At 42.3% G+C, this 24,567-nt stretch overlaps 1 protein-coding gene and 1 long non-coding RNA gene across 4 annotated transcripts in view; one reads left to right on the forward strand and one right to left on the reverse strand.

Moving 5' to 3' along the window:
* Positions 1–24,567, forward strand: part of CFAP74 (cilia and flagella associated protein 74) — a 151,831-nt gene that overhangs the window by 12,959 nt on the left and 114,305 nt on the right. The gene's annotated exons all lie outside the window — the stretch shown is intronic.
* On the reverse strand, positions 3,252–6,581 carry LOC140135031 (uncharacterized). Its single transcript, XR_011856450.1, has 2 exons — positions 5,949–6,581; positions 3,252–5,368 (listed from the first exon to the last, which is right to left on the reverse strand). It is a non-coding gene; the product is annotated as an uncharacterized lncRNA (long non-coding RNA).

Below are 24,567 nucleotides of genomic sequence, written 5' to 3' on the forward strand. Positions count from 1 at the left end.
AGAGAACAAGTGCCAGCTCTTATACCCAGCATATGAGCTGGTACTTGTAGTACTCCAGCCTCATGACTATAGTATTTCTCATTTTACATTTCTCATTGTTATATGCAGTATACTGCTGGAGTACTACAAGTCCCAGCTCATATGCTGAGTATTCTGCCAACAGTTCATATACTCAGGCAAAAGCTCATATAGTCAGCATTATTGGTGGGCATTACCTTGGTGGTGGGCAAATGCGGGAGTCTCTCCGCTCTCAGGATGATGCGCCGGCCTCGGTGACGTCATTTTGTGGCGCGAGGTTCAAAGCTTGCGCATGTGTTATTGTACACGTCTCCTACATTGTAAGAAGCCGTGACTGCACATCGCTGGGAAACAAAACACAGGGGACACCATAGTTTGGGGAACTTTCCCCGCTGCACACCCGACCATGTGTCGCGGCACACTGGTTGAAAATCACTGCTATATGTGGTGGTAACCTGCTGTATGGGCGCACGGCCAGGCATAGAAGGGAAGGAGGCGCCATCTAGATCAGATCTGCATTGTCACATTTTTTTATAGGGGCTTATTTTTTTGCATAATTTACATAATTTTGGGGCATCTATAGCTAATTGGTGAGATTTTAGTAACTCAATTTTTGGGGTTTTTTTTTTGGCCGTTTACCATGTAATTAAAATAGTATATTATTTATATTCTATGAGTTGCCACGATTAAGAAAATACCTTATTTACAGGCAGTCCCCGGGTTACGTACAAGATAGGGTCTGGAGGTTTGTTCTTAAGTTGAATTTGTATGTATGTCGAAACTGTATATTTTATAATGGTAGATCCAGACCAAAAAAATTTTAGCCCCAGTGACAATTGGAGTTTAAACATTTTTTGCTGTAATGGGACCAAGCATTATCAATAAAGCTTCATTACAGACACTTTATTGCTGATCATTGCAGTCTGGGACTATAGTAAAGCATTCAGAAGCTTCACCAGAGGTCAGAGGGGTCTGTCTGTAACTATGGGTTGTCTGTAAGTCGGGTGTCCTTAAGTAGGGGACCGTCTGTATATATATTTTTTTTACTTTTTTCCATATTTAACTAAATAAAAAGTAATTTGGCGAAAATGTTAATTTTAGCATCACCATCTTTTCATATGCATAATTTTTTTATTTTTCGGCTGACAAATCTGGTTAATGGCTTATAATTTGCGAGAAACTCTGTTCTTTTTAGTGGTCTTATTTTAGAGTGTGTAACAGTTTTTTTTCACTTTTAAGAGCATTTATGAAAGGGTAATAATTAGAAATTAGCTTTTTTTTCAGAGAGTTTTTTTCGGTTGTTTTTTACGGGGTTCATTTAGCGGGTCCGATAATGATTCTGTTTTATTGTGCAGATTGTCACGGACTTAGCAATACCAAATATATGGGGGTTTTGTGTATTTTATTCAATTTTACTGAATAAAAACAAATTTGGAGAAAATCATGTTCATTTTCGCATCACTATTTTTTTTCATATGCAGATTTTTTATGTTTTGGCTGACGAATCTGGTTAAGGCTTATTTTTTGTGAGAGGATTGTTCTTTTTATTGGTCTTATTTTAGAGTGCGTAACATTTTATAAATCACTTTTTAGAGCATTTTTTGAAAGGGATTAATTAAAAATGATCTTTTTTCTGAACATTTTTTGCGTTTTTTTTAGGTGTTTACTGTGTAGGTCCAGTAATGATTCTGTTTTATTATACAGATTGTTACGAACGCGGTAATATGTGGGGGTTTTATGTGTATTTGTGTTTTTTATACTTTATTAAGTGTTTTTATGGGAAAGTGACAGTTAAGGGGCTTATATTTTTATGTATTTATTTTTTATTTATTCTAGTATTTAAACTTTACTTTTTTAACGTATACAAACTTGAACTTGAACCAGCAATGCTCTGATCGCTGGTTCATGTTGAATAGACTGCTCTACAATACTTATTCATTGTAGAGCAGTGTAAACTGTCTCAGCATGCAGGCACATGCGCAGACAGTTTACAGTCAGACCCGGACAGCCCTCGGGGCTGGCCAGAAGTGGATCAGATCCCCCAGTAAGCAGCAAGGGGGATCAGCTCCATAAGGGGAAGACCCTTTCACACTGTTGTCATGCTTGACCGCGGCGTGTAAGGGGTTAACACTCACGGGTCGGAGTCAGCTCCGATCGTAAGTGTTGGAGCACGGTGTCAGCTTTGATATACAGCTGACAGCCTCTGCTTCTAGTCCTGGCTCCGTTCGTGAGCCGCTGACAGAAGCAGGGATGTTATAGCACGTCCCGGTACGGGAAGTATCTTCCCGCAGGGATGTACTATAATGTCCTGGTGCATGTAGGGGTTGAAGGATGCCTGTCACGATGATTTCAGACACCAAACCACCCACAGGTCCTCGTTTACTGTTGTTGAGTGTCTTAAATAGTACAGTTTTTCCCTTCGCATCTGCAAAAAAAAAAACCCAAACAGATATACTTACCGTGGTCTGAAGCTCTCAATGTCAAAGTGCAGCGGTGCAGTCAAGCCCCTGTAGTACACCCTGACTGCACTCATGCTGAAGGAATGGCATTGAAGCTGGGGTGTACTGTGCTTGCTTCATTGAACTATTTTGCACCAGAAGTGATTCTGATGTGCCTTATCTCTAGGTTTGAGATTTTTTCTATAGATGAGAGCAATAACAGGGCGATTTGGGATGCTAAACCATAGTTTAGATATCCAGGAGAGGAGTCTACATCTCACCACTACACAAACTGCAGCCAGGTAAAGGCCCCCTTGGAAGAGTATGGCGCATGGGGAAGGTGTGTTGAGCAAATGTGTCTTACTGATCTGAGCGATGCAACTGGGCCCAACTCGTTTTGCCACTTAGCTACTAATGAAGAGGAACCGTTCCTCCTCTCTTCTCCACCAGCCCAAAAACTTTTCATGTGCATTAGACCTTACCAGTTCTAGAGAACATGTTGGAAAGAAGGTTCACACATCTGTTTGAGAAATCAGGTGCATGTCCATTCAGTTTATATCTATTATTGCAAATATCTTGTGGTATATGGCATTTCAATGACCAGTGTCATAATTTATATAGTGTATGAAGTACGGATAAACACCTTGGGTTACCAGGCAAAAAAATTGATTCCCATATATTTTATAGTATAGTATAGTATTATCATGTAGAAGCGATTGTCTGTGAACCTGAGAACCAGTATAAACATTTTCTCAAATGCTATATAAAATTAAGAAATGACAAGAAGACAGGGCATTTATTATTAAACACCATTTATTAAATACATTTCCTACCTACACCTAAGCCATTAATCCAGAAGAAGGCGAAAAACCTGGACAGGGAAAAAATTCCTTCTTGACCCCAAGAAAAGGCGATCAGTTCTAGAACCCTGGATCAAGGCTGTAATAAATATAACTAATCCTATCTATAATATCAAAAACAAACAATCGTAGATGTCTTGTGTTTCCAGCTTTACCATATCCTGCTAGGTTTGTTCCTCTTCTTCACCGATCCACGCTGGAGCTTTCAACAGGACTGTACTGTCTTTTCTCATCTTCATCTGCTTGTGTCTTTCCTTCATTCAGCCCCACGTCTTCGTACAGAGTCTCCCCTTCACATATCTGCCATGGAGCTTACAGCACGACTATACTATTCCTTACTGTTGAAAAAGAACACAAACACTGCCTCCCCTAGGCCTCAGGAACATCTTCACCTCTTACCTTCTCATGGACTCTCTACTCTTCTCATCCTTTGCTCCTTTCACCTTTACCTTCTTACACCTTTCCCTTATAAAGCGCCTCTCTCCACACATCGCGCTTTAGAGTTTTCTGCATGACTATATTCTTCACTGTTGAAAGAGAACACAAACACTGCCTCCCCTAGGCCGCCGGTAGAAGTTTATTTCTCTCCTGGACCCACATCTTCATCTTCTAGCACCTTTCCTTTGTACATCACCTCCGTGTACAGGACTTCCCTGGAGCTTGCAGCAAGACTCTGCTACCCTCCTCTGTCAATAGAGAACACAGACACACTGCCTCCCCTAACCTGTGTCCTTGATCCTTTGCTGTTCTCATCTTCATCTTCTTGCGCCTTTCCTTCATACGGCATCTCCCCTTCACAGATCCACATTGGAACTTGTAGCTAGCGCTACACTATGTTATAGTTTACTGTTAAAAGAGAGAAAAAAACACAGCCTCCCCTCCTTAATCTTCACCCATTCCTCTTCTCATCTCCTTTTCTTCTTGTGCCTTTCTCTTCTCTCCATGTATCAAGCTTCAAAGCTTGCGGCAGGTTTATCTACCTGTTGAAAAGGATTAAAACACTGCTCCTATATCACAGACACATGTTTACCTCTATCTTCCATCCTGGACCTTCTGCCCATTTCACTTTCCTCTTCTCGCACCTTTCCTTCGTACTTTGTCTTCCCTTCACAGATATGCCCTGGAGCGTGCAGCTAGATATGCTATCCGGTTCTGTAAAAAAAGAAAACAAACCCAACCTACCCTATCCTTTGTCCTTGACCCTGGATCTGCTGCTTTTCTCATCTTCATCTTCTTGCACCTTCCCAGATTCTGTGCTATCCTCTTCTGTTAAAAAAGAAATGAAACACTACCTCCCCTATAATCCTGGATCCTTAGCTCTTCTTATCTTCATCTTCTTTATTCAGCACCTCTTCTTCACAGATCCACCCTGAAACCTGCAGCTAGACTTTGCTATCCTCTTCTGTCAAAAGACAAAACAAACACAGCCTCTCCTAACCTGCATCTTTATCCTTTTTCTGTTTTCATCTGTGTCTGCTTTGTCTTTCATTCATGCAGCACCTCTTCTTCTTCGTACAGCACCTCACATCCAAGGCTTAACGTTGGAGCTTACAACACGGCTATACTATTTCCTACTGTTGAAAGAGAACAGAAACACAGCGTCCCCTAACCTATACCCTTATTCCTGGATCTTTTGTTCTTCTCATCTGCTTGTGTCTTTCCTTCATTCAGGCCCTCTTCATCGGACGGGTCTCCTCTTCACATATCTGCCATGGAGCTTACAGCACCACTATCCTATTCCTTTCTGTTGAAAGAGAACACAAACACTGCCTCCCCTAGGCCTCAGGAACATCTTTACCTCTAACCTTCTCATGGACCCTCTGCTCTTCTCATCTTCATCTTCTCAAATAAGCTTATTTTTTCATATATTATTATAGTCACTAAGCCATCATGATGATGTCACAATAGGACCAGAAAGCACATCCTGATCCATGATGTGCCTTATCGGACCTGTGTTCCCAGCTTGTCCACGTCCTGGTAGATCTCCATCATGCAGTGCCTCTCCTTCACAAATCCTCACTGTAACTTGCAACATGACCATGTTATTCTCTTCTGTTAAAAAAAGAAAACAAACACAGACTCCCCTAACCTGTATCCTTGATCCTGGATCCTTTACTCTTTTCATCTTTACCTTCTTGCGCATTTCCTTCATACAGTGGCTTTCTCCATGTATCATGTATGCAGCACAAACTATATTACACTGTTGAAAGAGAACACAAACACTTCCTCCCCTAGGCCACAGGTAGAAGTTTATTTCTATCCTGGACCCACATCTTCATATTCTAGCGCAGCATCTCCCCTGCACAGATCCACACTGGAACTTAGCTATCACTACACTATGTTATACTTTACTGTAAAAAGAGACAAAAAAACACAGCTTCCCCCCTATTTAATCAAGCTCCAAAACTTGCCGCAGGTCTATTTAACTGTTGGAAAGGAATAAAAACACTGCGTCTCCTATGTCACAGACACATGTTTACCTCTATCTTCCATCCTGGACCTTCTGCCCTTTTCACTTTCCTCTTCTCGCACCTTTCCTTCGTACTTTGTCTTCCCTTCACAGATCTGCCCTGGAGCGTGCAGCTAGATATGCTATCCGGTTCTGTAAAAAAAGAAAACAAACCCGGCCTACCCTATCTTTGTCCTTGACCCTGGATCCTCTGTTCTTCTCGTTTTCATCTTCTAATACTTTTGCTTCCTACAGCAGCTTCCCTTTATAGATCCACCTTGAAACTTGCAGCTTGACTATGCTATCCTCTTCTGTCAAAAGAGAAAACAAACACAGCCCCCCGCCCCCCTAGGCCTCAGGAACATGTTTGCCTCTAACCTTCTCTTGGACCCTCTGCTCTGCTCTTCTCATCTTCATCTTCTCAAATGAGCATTTGTTACCTGCACGTTCGCTTATATAGAATCATAGTCATTATGACATCATGATGATGTCACAATAGGACCAGAAGGCACATCCTGCTCCACTGCAATCATTGATAACAAGTAATTACAATATGCCAGTCACATTGGTCACACTCTTATCATTTTTAGACCTAAAACAGGGCCACCTCATTTCATTAGAGTAACTAAATTTTCTCAGATTATCCAAATTATACCTAATTTGAAGCTTTAACCGGTTAAGGACCGGGCCATTTCCCGTTTTTTCATTTCCATTTTTCACTCCCCACCTTCAAAAATCTATAACTTTTTTATTTTTACACGTAAAAAGCTGTGTGATGGCTCTTTTTTTGCGTAACAAATTGCACTTCATAGTGATTGCATTGAATATTCCATGCCATGTACTGGGAAGCGGAAAAAAAATTCCAAATGCAGTGAAAATGGTGAAAAAACGCATTTGTGTCGTATTCTTGTGGGTTTGGATATTACGGCTTTCACTTCACGCCACAAATGATGCATCTAATTTATTCTTTGGGTCGGTACATTTACAGGGATACCAAATTTGTATAGGTTTTATAATGTTTTCATACATTTACAAAAATTAAAACCTCATGAATAAATTGTTTTTTTTTATTTTGCCGTCTTCTTGTGCTTATAACTTTTCCATACTTCGTTGTATGGAGTTCAGGGTGGTGTCATCTTTTGCGACTTTTGATGATGTTTTCAATGATATTATTTGTAGGACTGTACGACCTTTTGATTTTTTTTTAATGGCAAAAAAGTGCCAGTTTTGACTTTGGACGCGATTTTCCGTTACGGGGTTAAACGCAGTGAAAAACCATTATTATATTTTGATAGATCATGAATTTTCGGACGGGGTGATACCTAATGTGTTTATGATTTTTACTGTTTATTTATATTTATATCAGTTCTAGGGAAAGGGGGGTGATTTGAATTTTTAGGTTTTTTTATTATATATATTTTTTTTTAACTCTTTTTTTATTTTTATTTTTACTATTTTTCAGACTCCCTAGGGTACTTTAACACTAGGTTGTCTGATCGATCCTACCATATACTGCCATACTACAGTATGGCAGTATATGGGGATTTTACTCCTCATACATTACAATAGCTGATAGCACATTGTAATGAATGAGTTAACCCGAAGTAGCTTCGGGTCTTCGTGAGACCCGAAGCTACCATGGCGACAGATCGCCGCTCCCCGATGACGTCACGGGGAGCGGCGATCCTCGGAAAGATGGCGGCACCCATGCGCCGCCATCTGTTTGAAGCCGCCGGCAGCTTTGTCGGTGGCGATCAGCAAGAAAACACCCGGTAAGCCTTTGCTGCAATATGCCTTACCGGCTATGGAGAGGGCTCGGCCCGCGAGCCCTCTCCATGCATCGGAACGCGACCGAACGCGGTCGCGAACCGGTTAAAAGGATGACTTAAAGGGTGATGTTAGGACACCAAACTACCCACAAGTCCTTAATGACCAAGGGTTTAGTGTCTCCCATGGTTCATTAATTTTCCCTTTAAGCCTTTCCACCAAAAATGAAACGAAAAACTGGTATACTTTCCGCAGTCAGGAGCTGTCAACAACTGCTCAGTGGTCCAGTTGAGGCCCTGTAGTACACCCCCACTTCACTGCCCATGTGCAGAAGATACAATACAAGGGCACTAAAGCTGGGCTGTTCTACTCTGGCTTCATCAAATCGGTGTACAGGCGCGAGGAGCGCCAGATTTGAGTCCGATGTGCCTTATCGAACTTGTGTTCTCAGCTTGGCCATGTCCTGGTAGATCCTCTCCATCATGCAGCGCCTCGCCTTCACAAATCCACACTGGAACTTGCAACACGACTTTGCTATTCTCTTCTGAGAAAACAAACACAGACTCCCCTAAGCTGTAATCTTGATCCTGGATCCTTTGTTCTTTTCATTTTCACCTTCTTGCGCCTTTCCTTCATACTGCGATTTTCTCCATGTATCCCGCTCTCCAGTTTGAAACAGAAGCTATACTATGCTTTACTGTTGAAAGAGGACAAAAACACTGCCTCCCCTAGGCCGCAGGTAGAAATTTATTTCTATCCTGGAGCCCCCAGACTTATCTTCTCACACCTTTTCTTTGTATAGAACTTCATCTTTTTCATTCAGCACCAGTCCCTTATGCACCTCTTCTTAACAAATCCACCCTGAAATTTGCAGCTAGACCTTTCTATTCTCTTCTGTCAAAAAGAAACAAGTCCTCAGTGTATACCAATTACAGATGCCATAGAAATCCCTCAATAAATGTTTATTCCTAAGATACTGCCTAGAGTCCTGTCACATATAGGCCCCAAGGTACCAGCGATAGGTAATTCTATTGCTGTTCTAATACTGTTGTCTTCCTGTTGTCAGAGATGGCCTGCAGACACTGGGGTCAGGGTGCCACTTCTATAATCTATCCCACTGTTCTTACAGTACACACTGGGTTAAAGACTCTGAGACAATATAAGCAATTTATTATTAGTGACATCTCAGGACAGAGGAGAGCATGCAGGAAAACTTCAGGTTTATAGTAAAACTTTAGCTTCCCTATGACTGAGCTGTCACTCCAGTCCACATTATGGAACATCGAAGAACCCTGGTATTGTAGACAGTGATTGGGGTGCTGGAGATAGCAGGGTGCTTGGCAATTTTATACAGTCCCATAATATACTGGGAACCCCTGACTTCAATATTTTTGTGCCCCCCACCGGTATCCATTCCCACGGGTGGCTGGGAGAATGTCCCGGGTTCCCCCCGCCTCCCCTGGTTTTTCCCACCTCCTCTTGGTCCCGTACATTAGAGCTGCAGCATCAGAACCAGGAGGAGGCAGGATCAGCCCCTGATACCTCTTCACATGATGTCTGGACGAGTCGTGTGCGGATTTTGCTCCGCCCCAGCTTGCCCCGTCCCCTCGGTGAGTCAGTCGGAGCCCCGGAGAAGAGATATTGCCTGGGGATAACGAGGGAAGTTATGTGACCTTATTTATATATATTTTTTTGACTTTTTTCCAAATTTAACTGAATAAAAAGTAATTTGGCGAAAATGTTAATTTTAGCATCACCATCTTTTCATATGCATAACTTTTTTATTTTTCGGCTGACAAATCTGGTTAATGGCTTATAATTTGCGAGAAATGCTGTTCTTTTTAGTGGTCTTATTTTAGAGTGTGTAACAGTTTTTTTTCACTTTTAAGAGCATTTATGAAAGGGTAATAATTAGAAATTAGCTTTTTTTTCAGAGAGTTTTTTTCGGTTGTTTTTTACGGGGTTCACTTAGCGGGTCCGATAATGATTCTGTTTTATTATGCAGATTGTCACGGACTTAGCGATACCAAATATATGGGGGTTTTGTGTAATTTATTCAATTTTACTGAATAAAAACTAATTTGGAGAAAATCATGTTCATTTTAGCATCACTATTTTTTCATATGCAGAACCTTTTATGTTTTGGTTGACGAATCTGGTTATGGCTTATTTTTTGTGAGAGGAGTTGTTCTTTTTAGTGGTCTTATTTTAGAGTGCGTAACATTTTATAAATCACTTTTTAGAGCATTTTTTGAAAGGGATTAATTAAAAATGATCTTTTTTCGGAACATTTTTTGTGTTTTTTTTAGGTGTTTACTGTGTAGGTCCAGTAATGATTCTGTTTTATTATACAGATTGTTACGAACGCGGTAATATGTGGGGTTTTTATTTGTATTTGTGTTTTTTATACTTTATTAAGTGTTTTTATGGGAAAGTGACAGTTAAGGGGCTTATATTTTTATGTATTTATTTTTTATTTATTCTAATATTTAAACTTTACTTTTTTAACGTATACAGACTTGAACTTGAACCAGCAATGCTCTGATCGCTGGTTCATGTACAATAGACTGCTCTACAATACTTATTCATTGTAGAGCAGTGTAAACTGTCTCAGCATGCAGACGCATGCGCAGACAGTTTATAGTCAGACCTGGACAGCCCTCGGGGCTGGCCAGAAGTAGATCGGATCCCCTGGTAAGCCGCAAGGGGGATCAGCTCCATAAGGGGAAGACCCTTTCACACTGCTGTCATGCTTGATGGCGGCGTGTAAGGGGCTAACACTCACGGTCGGAGTCAGCTCCGATCGTGAGTGTTGGAGCGCGGTGTCAGCTTTGATATACAGCTGACAGCCTCTGCTTCTAGTCCTGGCTCCGTTCGTGAGCGGCTGACAGAAGCAGGGATGTTATAGCACGTCCCGGTACGGGAAGTATCTTCCCGCAGGGATGTACTATAATGTCCTGGTGCATGTAGGGGTTGAGGGATGCCTGTCACGATGATTTCAGACACCAAACCACCCACAGGTCCTTGTTTACCGTTGTTGAGTGTCTTAAATAGTACAGTTTTACCCTTCGCATCTGCAAAAAAAAAAACCCAAACAGATATACTTACCGTGGTATGAAGCTCTCAATGTCAAAGTGCAGCGGTGCAGTCAAGCCCCTGTAGTACACCCTGACTGCACTCATGCTGAAGGAATGGCATTGAAGCTGGGGTGTACTGTGCTTGCTTCATTGAACTATTTTGCACCAGAAGTGATTCTGATGTGCCTTATCTCTAGGTTTGAGATTTTTTCTATAGATGCCACAGAGAGAGCAATAACAGGGAGATTTGGGATGCTAAACCAGAGTTCAGATATCCAGGAGAGGAGTCTACATCTCAACACTACACAAACTGCAGCCAGGTAATGGCCCCTTTGGAGGTGTATGGCGCACGGGGAAGTTGTGTTGAGCAAATGTGTCTTACTGATCTGAGCGATGCAACTGGGCCCAACTCGTTTCCTACTCGTTTTTTGCACTGCTGCCACTTAGCTACTAATGAAGAGGAACCGTTCCTCCTCTCTTCTCCACCAGGCCAAAAACTTTTCATGTGCATTAGATCTTACCAGTTCTAGAGAACATGTTGGAAAGAAGGTTCACACATCTGTTTGAGAAATCAGGTGCATGTCCATTCAGTTTATATCTATTATTGCAAATATCTTGTGGTATATGGCATTTCAATGACCAGTGTCATAATTTATATAGTGTATGAAGTACGGATAAACTCCTTGGGTTACCAGGCAAAAAAATTGATTCCCATATATTTTAGTATTATCATGTAGAAGCGATTGTCTGTGAACCTGAGAACCAGTATAAACATTTTCTCAAATGCTATATAAAATTATATAAGAAATGACAAGAAGACAGGGCATTTATTATTAAACACCATTTATTAAATACATTTCCTACCTACACCTAAGCCATTAATCCAGAAGAAGGCGAAAAACCTGGACCGGGAAAAAATTCCTTCTTGACCCCAAGAAAAGGCGATCAGTTCTAGAACCCTGGATCAAGGCTGTAATAAATATAACTAATCCTATCTACAATATCAAAAACAAGCAACGGTAGATGTCTTGTGTTTCTAGCTTTACCATGTCCTGATAGGTTTTTTCCTCTTCTTCACCGATCCACGCTGGAGCTTTCAACAGGACTGTACTGTCTCTTCTCATCTTCATCTGCTTGTGTCTTTCCTTCATTCAGCCCCACGTCTTCGTACAGAGTCTCCCCTTTACATATCTGCCATGGAGCTTACAGCACGACTATACTATTCCTTACTGTTGAAAAAGAACACAAACACTGCCTCCCCTAGGCCTCAGGAACATCTTCACCTCTTACCTTCTCATGGACTCTCTACTCTTCTCATCGTTTGCTCCTTTCACCTTTGTCTTCTTACACCTTTCCCTTACAAAGCGCCTCTCTCCACACATCGCGCTTTAGAGCTTTCAGCATGACTATATTCTTCACTGTTGAAGAAGAACACAAACACTGCCTCCCCTAGGCCACAGGAACATCTTTACCTCTTACCTTCTCATGGACTCTCTACTCTCATGGCCACCGGTTGAAGTTTATTTCTATCCTGGACCCACATCTTCATATTCTAGCGCCTTTCCTTTGTAAATCACCTCCCTGTACAGGACTTCCCTGGAGCTTGCAGCAAGACTCTGCTACCCTCCTCTGTCAAAAGAGAACACAGACACACTGCCTCCCCTAACCTGTGTCCTTGATCCTTTGCTCTTCTCATCTTCATCTTCTTGCGCCTTTCTTTATACAGCATCTCCACTTCACAGATCCACACTGGAACTTGTAGCTAGCGCTACACTATGTTATAATTTACTGTTAAAAGAGAGAAAAAAACACAGCCTCCCCCCCCCTCCTTATTCTTGGACCCTTTCCTCTTCTCATCTCCTTTTCTTATTGCATCTTTCCTTCATACAGCTCTTCTCTCCATGTATCAAGCTCCAAAGCTTGTGGCAGGTCTATTTAACTGTTGGAAAGGAATAAAAACACTGCGTCTCCTATGTCACAGACACATGTTTACCTCTATCTTCCATCCTGGACCTTCTGCCCTTTTCACTTACCTCTTCTCGCACCTTTTCTTCGTACTGTGTCTTTCCTTCACAGAACTGCCCTGCAGCGTGCAGCTAGATATGCTATCCGGTTCTGTAAAAAAAGAAAACAAACCCGGCCTACCCTATCCTTTGTCCTTGACCCTGGATCCTCTGCTCTTCTCATCTTCTAATACTTTTGCTTCCTACAGCAGCTACTCTTTATAGATCCACCTTGAAACTTGCAGCTTGACTATGCCATCCTCTTCTGTCAAAAGAGAAAACAAACACAGCCCCTGCCCCCCTAGGCCACAGGAACATGTTTGCCTCTAACCTTCTCATGGACCCTCTGCTCTTCTCATCTTCATCTTCTCAAATGACCATTTGTTACCTGCACGTTCGCTTATATAGAATCATAGTCACTATGACATCATGATGATGTCACAATAGGACCAGAAGGCACATCCTGCTCCGCTGCAGTCATTGATAACAAGTAATTACAATATGCCAGTCACATTGGTCATACTTTTATCATTTTTAGACCTAAAACAGGGCCACCTCATTTCATTAGAGTAATTAAACTCTCTTAGATTATCCAAATTATACCTAATTTGAAGCTTTAAAAGGATGACTTAAAGGATGATGTTAGGACACAAAACTACCCACAAGTCCTTAATGACCAAAGGTTTAGTGTCTCCAATGGTCCATTAATTTTCCCTTTAAGCCTTTCCACCAAAAATGAAACGATAAACTGGTATACTTACCGCAGTCAGGAGCTGTCAACACCTTCGCAGTGGTCCAGTTGAGGCCCTGTAGTACACCCCCACTTCATTGCCCATGTGCAGAAGATACAATACAAGGGCATTAAAGCTGAGCTGTTCTACTCTGGCTTCATCAAATCAGTGTGCAGGCGCGAGGAGCACCAGATTTAAGTCCGATGTGCTTTATCGAACTTGTGTTCTCAGCTGTGCCATGTCCTGGTAGATCCTCTCCATCATGCAGCGCCTCCCCTTCACAAATCCACACTGGAACTTGCAACACGACTTTGCTATTCTCTTCTGAGAAAACAAACACAGACTCCCCTAACCGGTAACCTTGATCCTGGATCCTTTGTTCTTTTCATTTTCACCTTCTTGCGCCTTTCCTTCATACTGCGATTTTCTCCATGTATCCCGCTCTCAAGTTTGGAGCAGAAGCTATACTATGCTTTACTGTTGAAAGAGGACAAAAACACTGCCTCCCCTAGGCCGCAGGTAGAAATGTATTTCTATCCTGGAGCCTCCAGACTTATCTTCTCACACCTTTCCTTTGTATAGAACTTCATCTTTATCATTCAGCACCACTCCCTTATGCACCTCTTCTTAACAAATCCACCCTGAAACTTGCAATTACAGATGCCATAGACATGTTTATTCCTAAGATACTGCCTAGAGTTCTGTCACATATAGGCCCCAAGGTACCAGCGATAGGTAATTCTATTGCTCCGGAAACCAGCTGTTCTAATACTGTTGTCTTCCTGTTGTCAGAGATGGCCCGCAGACACTGGGGTCAGGGTGCCACTTCTATAATCTATCCCACTGTTCTCACAGTACACACTGGGTTAAAGACTCTGAGACAATATAAGCAATTTATTATTAGTGACATCTCAGGACAGAGGAGAGCATGCAGGAAAACTTCAGGTTTATAGTAAATCTTTAGCTTCCCTATGACTGAGCTGTCACTCCAGTCCACATTATGGAACATCGAAGAACCCTGGTATTGACAGTGATTGGGGTGCTGGAGATAGCAGGGTGCTTGGCAATTTTATACAGTCCCATAATATACTGGGAATCCCTGACTTCAATATTTTTGTGCCCCCCACCGGTATCCATTCCCACGGGTAGCTGGGAGAATGTCCCGGGTTCCCCCCGCCTCCCCTGGTTTGTCCCACCTCCTCTTGGTCCCGTACATTAGAGCTGCAGCATCAGAACCAGGAGGAGGCAGGATCAGCCCCTGATACCTCTTCACATGATGTCTGCACGAGTCGTGTGCGGATTTTGCTCCGCCCCAGCTTGCCTCGTCCCCTCGGTGAGTCAGTCGGAGCCCCGGAGAAGAGATATTGACTGGGGATAACGAGTGAAGTTAAGCGACAGGGGACTGGGGGCCAAGGGAAGAGGAGGATAGAGGCCAAGAGGAGGATAATGGACAGGAGAGGCTGGAGGCTACAGGAGGAGGAGGCTGGAAGACAGGAGGAGGATAGAGGATGTGGGTCTGGAGGCTACAGGAGGAGGATAGAGGACAAAGGGGTCGGAGGACTGGAGGAGGCTGGAGAACAGGAGGAGGCTGGGGGACAGGAGGAGTCTGGAGGCTGCTAGATGACAGGAGTAGGCTGGGGGACATGAGGAGGCTGGAGGCTGCTAGATGACAGGAGGAGGCGGAAGAACAGGAGGAAGCTGGAGGAGGCTGGTGGACAGGGAGATGCTGTAGGAGGCTTGGGTACAGGAGGAGGATGGACGAGGCTGGGGGACAGGAGGAGGTAGGGGGACAGGAAGAGGCTGGAGGATAGGATGAGGCTGGGGGACAGGAGGATGCTGGAGGACAGGAGGATGCTGGAAGAGGCTGGGATACAGGAGGAGGATGAAGGAGGAGGAGTGTGTAGGAGGAGGATGGAGGACAGGAGGAGATTGGGGACAGGAGGATGCTGGAGCAGGCTGGGGAACAGAAGGGGATGTCTGGAGGAGGAGGCTGGGGGACAGGAGGAAGCTGGAGGGCAGGAGGAGGCTGGGGGACAGGAGAAGGAGGCTGTAGAACAGGAGTATACTGGAGGAGGCTGGGGGACAGGAGAATGCTGGAGCAGGCAGGGGACAGGAGGAGGAGGCTGGAGAAAAGGAGAAGGCTGGGGGGCAGGAGGGGGATAGAGGACAGGGGTGGCTGGAGGATAGGAGGAGGCTAGGGGACAGGAGGAGAAGGCTAAAGGGCTGGAGGAGGCACAGAGATAGGAGGAGGAGGCTGAAGGACAGGAGGAGGCTGGAGGACAGAAGATTGCTGGAGCAGACTGTGGACAGGAGGAGGAGGTTGGAGGACAGGTGGAGGCTGGGGGACAGGAGGAGGATGCTGAAGGACAGGAGAAGGCTGGAGGATGTTGGGGGACAGGAGGGGGATAGAGGAGAGGGGTGGCTATCTAGGGACAGAAGGAGGAGGCTGGAGGATAAGAGGAGGCTGGGGGACAGGAGGAGGAGGCTAAAGGCCTGGATGAGGCAGGGGGACAGAAGGAGGAGGCTGGAGGACAGGAGGAGGAGGCTGGAGGACAGGAGGAGGATGCTGGGCTACAAGAGGAGGAAGCCGATCCGACTGATTCGGACTGAGTGCGGGATTTGAGATACGAATTGTGTCCCAAGACAATGCACTTACATGCACCAGGAAGAAGAAGGTGAACTCCGGCAGACCTGAGCGGGGAAGCGACACATGCATGATATCGTGCGCCCCCTGCACCATTTTTTTTTTGTTCATGTTGCAGAATTGTGGCGCACTTCAGTAATAAACATAGCGCAAACCCCAAAGGCTCACATTTTTCTGTCTTGTCGGACATAGTGCAGCCGCGACACATTTCAGAATGATCCCAAAATAAACTTCCAATGTTTTTTTTTGAATCAGATATTTTTATTGAACATTTTTTATATAACAACACACCCAACAAGTACAACCTGGAGGGGAGTATGTACATATCATTACAATAAGCTCTGGTTTTATACAATAATACAAACTCAAATTATTCATAAAAGCATTACAAGAGAATTAAGGTTGTATCCTTTTTCCCATACAGGATTTACATTTTATCATATATGCTTATTATTCGTAGCATACTCCCTCCTTCCCTTCTCAACCCCCCCCCCCCCCAACCCTTGCGAGCCAGCTCTACTAAGACCCGTCAGGTCTCATATAATTATTCACATATTAAAGAAGACCTAAACCTATCTTTACTTATTTTGCCAATGATAATTGGTATTCTAAGCTAGTTCTTAGTCTTATAAGGGAGCTTGATGGTAAACCAGGCGTATCTAGCCACTTGCCCAGGGGCGTAACTAGGATAGGCTGGGCCCCATAGCAGATTTCTGCATGGGCCCCCCTTCCATATATATATATATATATATATATATATATATATATATATATATATGGCAGGCACACGTCTGGCGCACTGGAGAGGAGAAGAGGTGGTCGCGGCTCACCCCTCCCCTCTCCATAGTGAATAGAGCCGCATGGCCGTTCTTACAGCCAAAGATTGAGCAGGCTCTATCTCTTTTACTCGAAACAGTGAGTACTCGTTGTGCTCACCGTACCGAGCCCAGGCGGTATAGAAGCTTATGGGAGAAGTATATCCGGCAGCAAATTTGCAGCCAGATATACGTCCCCCATACTTTCTTGTGAATGTACCCTAATACAGACATGTTTATACAATTACACACATTTATACACTGATATACATTTATACACTAATACAAAGAGTATATACAAATCCATTCAGTATATACCCACATACAGTATACACATTATATACATATACACAAACATATATATATATATATATATATATATATATATATATATCATATACAAAAACACACATACATCATATATATATATTTAAATGTGCAAATATATAAGCTTATATAAATACAGTATCTGCTTCTATGCATTTATACAGAGTATATACATATATATATACATAAATATACTGTAGATGCATATATACACATATACATAGTATTAAAACATATACACAGTATATACATATATACACAGCATATATACAGTATATACATAAATACACACAGAATATGCATTTATAAACAGTATATACATATATACACAGAATATATACAGTATATACATAAATACACACAGAATATGCATTTATAAACAGTATATACACATATGCACAGTATATACATGAATACACACAGAATATATAAACATATATACTGTTTATGCATATATACACAGTATATATACAGTACATACATATATACACACAGTTTATGCATACATTGGGCGAGAGCGAAGGGGGGGGGGTGTGGCGGAGTGTAAGCAGTGCTTCCCTGCAGGGAGATTAACGGGCGGGTCAGAGAGGTAGCGGGCAGGTCATTGAGATGAGCGGGAGGGTTATTAAGATGAGCGGGCGTGCCAGGGAGATGAGAGGCAGGAGATCCAGGAAAGAGTTGGGCAGACCAGGAAAGATGTGGGCGTTGACCGGGATACAGTGGGAGGGGCCCGGGGGCACGATACGGCAGGCACCCGGCAGTGCAGCCCCCCCTGCCGTGGCAAAGCACTAGTCTGTAGGGAGTGGGGCCGTGCATCCCCGGGCCCCTGAACCTCACGGGCCCCGTAGCAACCGCTACGGCTGCTACGGCGGTAGTTACGCCACTGCACTTGCCCCAAATCTTTTCAAATTTGGAGACCCCATTCCTCTTCACATACGTGCTATATTCCAGTAGTATTATTGCATTCAAACGGTCTATAAACTCTTTCTTATCCGGTGGCCTAGGCCTAATCCAATGAGCAGCTATAACTTTTCTAGCTTGATACAAGGATCTTTGTATTGCAATATTATTAGGTTCTGTCAGGTTGTCTATCTTTAGTACTCCCAATAAACATGCCAGGGGACTTTCCTCAATTGTTACCGAGAAGACTTTACGTGTCAATTCTAATATAGATTTCCAAAAAGACTCCAGCTCCCTACATCCCCACATCATGTGGAGTATATCTGCCTCTTCAGTTCCACATCTCGGGCATTCGGGATTAGGCCTAGCTCCTATTCGAAATAGTATTTGGGGTGACCTATATGTTCGTTGCAAAAGAAATAAGTGAGACATCCTACGTGCTTCACTGGGCGAGAGGGTTGGCACCAATTCCAAAGCTTCAGTCCACTGCTCCTCTTCAATGGGGCCTACCTCTCTATTCCAAAGTTCCCAACATTTTAATGGAATATTCTTAATAGAGTCATTTAATAGCACTGTATAAGAATATGAGATCAAGCCTTTAGTAGAAGTGGACTTCAATATTCTATTCAGTGCCCCATTGGAGCCCACCTCTATTTGCTGTACCTCAAAAGCATGTCGAATTTGCAAATACTGATAGAACCACGCATGTGGCAATTGGAATTCAGCCTGTATTTCCTCAAACGTTCTAAAGTTTCCTTCTGAACAAATATGTTTCAGCGTCCTAACCCCTTTCGCTTCCCATGGGGAAAAACCTTCCAATCGAATTATTTCCGGCAAAGCAGGGTTTCGCCAGAGAGGAGTGTCAGATTTATATTTAGGGATACCTATTATATCCTTGGCTTTAGTCCACACCTTGGACATGAGGGACAATGTCGGTTTACTGCCTATTTCAAACTTCCAATGTTTGATAGTATTTTTTATATCTAACTTTTTACTTGTTGCTAAATATTTGCCTACAGCAAATTTGTCAGGAAAAATGCAACTTAAATGCAGTGAGAAATAAATGTGAAAAAGACTCTATAAAACATAGATAATTCTATGCCAGGTTTAAGCTGTGTTGCAAATGACTGACACTTTATAATATGGATTTGTTTCTTTTTTTAGGGTAGTAATCACATTGCAGTTAACCTGACAGGAATTACACAGGGCTCCCTCCTCCTCCATCCCCCTCACACTGCTCAGTCACACAATTGTGTAGTGAATGGGTCTCCATAACCTGGCTGTAGACTGTACCATTCTCCTCCCTCGGAGTAAACACTGCTCTTATTAATTACATTCATACATTATTTCTTTATTTACCCTATGAATACATCAAATAACGAGATTTGTGTGTTATAACACGCACAAGTATGCAACGTATAAAAAAAACTAAATTTGGAAAAAATTTGGAAAAATTCTTTATTTTCAAAGTTCTAAATTCTCTACTTTTGATGCAGATAGTCATAGCACCCAAATAAATTCATAACTTACATTTCCCAAATGTCTGCTTTATGTTGGCATGGTTTTTAAGATTCCACATATTTTGGTAGAATGTTATGAGGCTCAGAATTTGGGGCCAATTTTCAATTTTTTGGAAAATCAGCAAAACCTGTATTTAGATGGACCTGCTGAACTTGTAATTGACGTTGAGAGGCCTAAATAATAGCTAGACTAGTAAATGACCCCATTATGTAAACTACACTCCTCAACGTATGAAAAAGCACTTTTAAAAAGTTTTTTAATCCTTTCAGTGTTTTATAGAGGTTAAAAAAAATGGAGGTGCTGTCTACAAATTGTAATATTTTTTTTAAAATACACTCATTTTGGGTGGAAAATTAAACATTTCCAATGTATTAAATGAAAAAAGGCTCCACAAAGTTTGCTACCCAATTTCTCCTGAGTATACTGATACCCTATATGTCAGTGATTTTCAACCTTTTTTGAGCCGCGGCACACTTTTTATACTTAGAAAATCCTGGGGCACACCACCAACCAAAATAGCACAAAATGACACTAAAACAGTCATATTATACATATAATTAATAATATAGATTCTAAATTTATCTACTCGGTGTGAAACCTGGGCCTGTTTCGATAAACACAAAAGGGATATCCTGGCAGGAATGGTGGAAAGACACACACGGAGCTCTTTCTCAACAGTTCTCATTTTCTCCCTGTTTTTAGTATATGATGCTGATTATTATGTGGCTCATATACTGCTAAATAAAGGGGTACAATGAGAAGTACTATGGCCATGAGGCCAGAGAACAAGTGCCAGCTCTTATACCCAGCATATGAGCTGGTACTTGTAGTACTCCAGCCTCATGACTATAGTATTTCTCACTTTACATTTCTCATTGTTATATGCAGTATACTGCTGGAGTACTACAAGTCCCAGCTCATATGCTGAGTATTCTGCCAACAGTTCATATACTCAGGCAAAAGCTCATATAGTCAGCATTATTGGTGGGCATTACCTTGGTGGTGGGCAAATGCGGGAGTCTCTCCGCTCTCAGGATGATGCGCCGGCCTCGGTGACGTCATTTTGTGGCGCGAGGTTCAAAGCTTGCGCATGTGTTATTGTACACGTCTCCTACATTGTAAGAAGCCGTGACTGCACATCGCTGGGAAACAAAACACAGGGGACACCATAGTTTGGGGAACTTTCCCCGCTGCACACCCGACCATGTGTCGCGGCACACTGGTTGAAAATCACTGCTATATGTGGTGGTAACCTGCTGTATGGGCGCACGGCCAGGCATAGAAGGGAAGGAGGCGCCATCTAGATCAGATCTGCATTGTCACATTTTTTTATAGGGGCTTATTTTTTTGCATAATTTACATCATTTTGGGGCATCTATAGCTAATTGGTGAGATTTTAGTAACTCAATTTTTGGGGTTTTTTTTTTGGCCGTTTACCATGTAATTAAAATAGTATATTATTTATATTCTATGAGTTGCCACGATTAAGAAAATACCTTATTTAGAGGCAGTCCCCGGGTTACGTACAAGATAGGGTCTGGAGGTTTGTTCTTAAGTTGAATTTGTATGTATGTCGAAACTGTATATTTTATAATGGTAGATCCAGACCAAAAAAATTTTAGCCCCAGTGACAATTGGAGTTTAAACATTTTTTGCTGTAATGGGACCAAGCATTATCAATAAAGCTTCATTACAGACACTTTATTGCTGATCATTGCAGTCTGGGACTATAGTAAAGCATTCAGAAGCTTCACCAGAGGTCACAGGGGTCTGTCTGTAACTATGGGTTGTCTGTAAGTCGGGTGTCCTTAAGTAGGGGACCGTCTGTATATATATTTTTTTTACTTTTTTCCATATTTAACTAAATAAAAAGTAATTTGGCGAAAATGTTAATTTTAGCATCACCATCTTTTCATATGCATAATTTTTTTATTTTTCGGCTGACAAATCTGGTTAATGGCTTATAATTTGCGAGAAACTCTGTTCTTTTTAGTGGTCTTATTTTAGAGTGTGTAACAGTTTTTTTTCACTTTTAAGAGCATTTATGAAAGGGTAATAATTAGAAATTAGCTTTTTTTCAGAGAGTTTTTTTCGGTTGTTTTTTACGGGGTTCACTTAGCGGGTCCGATAATGATTCTGTTTTATTGTGCAGATTGTCACGGACTTAGCAATACCAAATATATGGGGGTTTTGTGTATTTTATTCAATTTTACTGAATAAAAACAAATTTGGAGAAAATCATGTTCATTTTCGCATCACTATTTTTTTTAATATGCAGAACTTTTTTATGTTTTGGCTGACGAATCTGGTTAAGGCTTATTTTTTGTGAGAGGATTGTTCTTTTTATTGGTCTTATTTTAGAGTGCGTAACATTTTATAAATCACTTTTTAGAGCATTTTTTGAAAGGGATTAATTAAAAATGATCTTTTTTCTGAACATTTTTTGCGTTTTTTTTAGGTGTTTACTGTGTAGGTCCAGTAATGATTCTGTTTTATTATACAGATTGTTACGAACGCGGTAATATGTGGGGGTTTTATGTGTATTTGTGTTTTTTATACTTTATTAAGTGTTTTTATGGGAAAGTGACAGTTAAGGGGCTTATATTTTTATGTATTTATTTTTTATTTATTCTAGTATTTAAACTTTACTTTTTTAACGTATACAAACTTGAACTTGAACCAGCAATGCTCTGATCGCTGGTTCATGTTGAATAGACTGCTCTACAATACTTATTCATTGTAGAGCAGTGTAAACTGTCTCAGCATGCAGGCACATGCGCAGACAGTTTACAGTCAGACCCGGACAGCCCTCGGGGCTGGCCAGAAGTGGATCAGATCCCCCGGTAAGCGGCAAGGGGGATCAGCTCCATAAGGGGAAGACCCTTTCACACTGTTGTCATGCTTGACCGCGGCGTGTAAGGGGTTAACACTCACGGGTCGGAGAAAGCTCCGATCGTGAGTGTTGGAGCACGGTGTCAGCTTTGATATACAGCTGACAGCCTCTGCTTCTAGTCCCGGCTCCGTTCGTGAGCCGCTGACAGAAGCAGGGATGTTATAGCACGTCCCGGTACAGGAAGTATCTTCCCGCAGGGATGTACTATAATGTCCTGGTGCATGTAGGGGTTGAAGGATGCCTGTCACGATGATTTCAGACACCAAACCACCCACAGGTCCTCGTTTACTGTTGTTGAGTGTCTTAAATAGTACAGTTTTACCCTTCGCATCTGCAAAAAAAAAAAAAACAGATATACTTACCGTGGTCTGAAGCTCTCAATGTCAAAGGGCAGCAGTGCAGTCAAGCCCCTGTAGTACACCCTGACTGCACTCATGCTGAAGGAATGGCATTGAAGCTGGGGTGTACTGTGCTTGCTTCATTGAACTATTTTGCACCAGAAGTGATTCTGATGTGCCTTATCTCTAGGTTTGAGATTTTTTCTATAGATGAGAGCAATAACAGGGCGATTTGGGATGCTAAACCATAGTTTAGATATCCAGGAGAGGAGTCTACATCTCAACACTACACAAACTGCAGCCAGGTAATGGCCCCCTTGGAAGAGTATGGCGCATGGGGAAGGTGTGTTGAGCAAATGTGTCTTACTGATCTGAGCGATGCAACTGGGCCCAACTCGTTTTGCCACTTAGCTACTAATGAAGAGGAACCGTTCCTCCTCTCTTCTCCACCAGGCCAAAAACTTTTCATGTGCATTAGACCTTACCAGTTCTAGAGAACATGTTGGAAAGAAGGTTCACACATCTGTTTGAGAAATCAGGTGCATGTCCATTCAGTTTATACCTATTATTGCAATTATCTTGTGGTATATGGCATTTCAATGACCAGTGTCATAATTTATATAGTGTATGAAGTACGGATAAACCCCTTGGGTTACCAGGCAAAAAAATTGATTCCCATATATTTTATAGTATAGTATAGTATTATCATGTAGAAGCGATTGTCTGTGAACCTGAGAACCAGTATAAACATTTTCTCAAATGCTATATAAAATTAAGAAATGACAAGAAGACAGGGCATTTATTATTAAACACCATTTATTAAATACATTTCCTACCTACACCTAAGCCATTAATCCAGAAGAAGGCGAAAAACCTGGACAGGGAAAAAATTCCTTCTTGACCCCAAGAAAAGGCGATCAGTTCTAGAACCCTCGATCAAGGCTGTAATAAATATAACTAATCCTATCTATAATATCAAAAACAAACAATGGTAGATGTCTTGTGTTTCCAGCTTTACCATGTCCTGCTAGGTTTGTTCCTCTTCTTCACCGATCCACGCTGGAGCTTTCAACAGGACTGTACTGTCTTTTCTCATCTTCATCTGCTTGTGTCTTTCCTTCATTCAGCCCCACATCTTCGTACAGAGTCTCCCCTTCACATATCTGCCATGGAGCTTACAGCACGACTATACTATTCCTTACTGTTGAAAAAGAACACAAACACTGTCTCCCCTAGGCCTCAGGAACATCTTCACCTCTTACCTTCTCATGGACTCTCTACTCTTCTCATCCTTTGCTCCTTTCACCTTTACCTTCTTACACCTTTCCCTTACAAAGTGCCTCTCTCCACACATCGCGCTTTAGAGTTTTCAGCATGACTATATTCTTCACTGTTGAAAGAGAACACAAACACTGCCTCCCCTAGGCCACAGGAACATCTTCACCTCTTACCTTCTCATGGACTCTCTACTCTTCTCATCCTTTGCTCCTTTCACCTTTACCTTCTTACACCTTTCCCTTACAAAGCGCCTCTCTCCACACATCGCGCTTTAGAGCTTTCAGCATGACTATATTCTTCACTGTTGAAAGAGAACACAAACACTGCCTCCCCTAGGCCGCCGGTAGAAGTTTATTTCTCTCCTGGACCCACATCTTCATCTTCTAGCACCTTTCCTTTGTACATCACCGTCCTGTACAGGACTTCCCTGGAGCTTGCAGCAAGACTCTGCTACCCTCCTCTACCAATAGAGAACACAGACACACTGCCTCCCCTAACCTGTGTCCTT

The sequence above is a fragment of the Engystomops pustulosus genome, chromosome 6 (genome assembly GCF_040894005.1).
Source record: "Engystomops pustulosus chromosome 6, aEngPut4.maternal, whole genome shotgun sequence".
In the NCBI taxonomy this organism is placed as follows: domain Eukaryota; kingdom Metazoa; phylum Chordata; class Amphibia; order Anura; family Leptodactylidae; genus Engystomops; species Engystomops pustulosus.